The sequence below is a fragment of the Rhinoraja longicauda genome, chromosome 42 (assembly GCF_053455715.1).
Source record: "Rhinoraja longicauda isolate Sanriku21f chromosome 42, sRhiLon1.1, whole genome shotgun sequence".
NCBI lineage: Eukaryota > Metazoa > Chordata > Chondrichthyes > Rajiformes > Arhynchobatidae > Rhinoraja > Rhinoraja longicauda.
The window spans coordinates 3256419-3258116 of record NC_135994.1 but is presented as its reverse complement, the minus strand read 5'-3'; positions in this window follow the sequence as shown (position 1 = coordinate 3258116).

The following is a 1698-nucleotide window of genomic DNA, read 5'->3' as shown; positions in this document are numbered from 1 at the left end:
TCTTCCTTTCTCCGCTCCCGGCGTCGCGCGTAACCTAGCAACCACTCGGTCACAATGCCATAGCAACTGCCAACAAGGGGGGGGGGGGGGGGACTGGATGCCCAGATGGCCTCTTAGTCTGACAAACACCTCCCATTCTCTCCGATAGCGACACACTCAGGCCTGGAGGTTTCATATGGTTCAAAATATATCATCCTGAATCGCCTCAGATATATATATATATATATGTACAATATAGACAATAGACAATAGGTGCAGGAGGAGGCCATTCGGCCCTTCGAGCCTGTACGCACCGCCATTCAATGTGATCATGGCTGATCATTCTCAATCAGTACCCCGTTCCTGCCTTCTCCCCCATACCCCCTGAGCCATGATCATATTGAATGGCGGTGCAGGCTCGATGGGCCGAATGGCCTACTCCTACACCTATTTTCTATGTTTCTATGACTCCGCTATCCTTAAGAGCTCTATCCAGCTCTCTCCTGAATGTATCCGGAGAATTGGCCTCCACTGCCTTCTGAGGCAGAGAATTTCGCAGATTCTCAACTCTCTGACTGAAAAAGTTTTTCCTCATCTCAGTTCTAAATGGCCTACCCCTTATTCTTAAACTGTGGCCCCTTGTTCTGGACTCCCCCAACAAATATATGTATAAGAAGGAACTGCAGACGCTGGTTTACATCCAAGACAGACACAAAATGCTGGAGTAACTCAGCGGGTCAGGCAGCATCTCTGGAGAGAAGGAATGGGTGACGTTTCTGGTCGAGACCCTTCATCAAAAAGTGTATATATATGTATATTTTAAAAATGATACGACACGGGAGATAGATACAAAATGCTGGAGTAACTCGGCGGGTCAGGCAGCACCTCTGGAGGGAAGGAATGGGTGTCGTTTTGGGTCGAGACCCTTCTTCAGACTCATGGATGACGTTTCGGGTCGAGACTCTTCTTCATACAACATGTGTCTCCATTTCAATCTTTTGTTCAAAAGCAACTTTTTTTTGTGTTATGGCACTACTTTGCGTTTTAACAGTAGTTGATTGGGGTACTGATTGAGAATGATCAGCCATGATCACATTGAATGGCGGTGCTGGTTCGAAGGGCCGAATGGCCTCCTCCTGCACCTATTGTCTATTGTTTATTGAAGGCAAAGAATCACCATAATCTCAAATCGCGGATTACAAAGTATGAACAGGCATCAAAATATTTATTTTTGATTTACATTTAGAGTTTGGAATAAAGCAGCAAATATGTTTTTATTGTATACAAGGCAACATAAGGGCACCAGAAATTACAGAGATGCCAAAATGGAGTTAATGCTATCACTGGAGGAGAAATCTGGCAAGTCATTGCAAAGTTTCAATTACAATTTACAAACTCAAAAACCATCAATAAAGAAACTGAATTCTGCTTTTGCTAAGTACAGTTCCAATGTCTGGGGATTGCACAAGTCATGATTTTGTTTTGCAATGGAAATTAACTGAAGTGCAGCAGGAAATATTCTCGACATTAATCCACATGCATGTGATCCCAATTGCCCGTGAGTTTGGTGCCCAATTCCATTAATTAGCTGTTAAATTGCTTCCTCAGATGACCAGCAGGAAACATGGACATTTGCAACTGGAAATGCAGCACCCACCATCAAATTTCGATCGGGATCCTGGGTTTTCTGCAGAATCTATTTTCAATTTGGTTGAACAT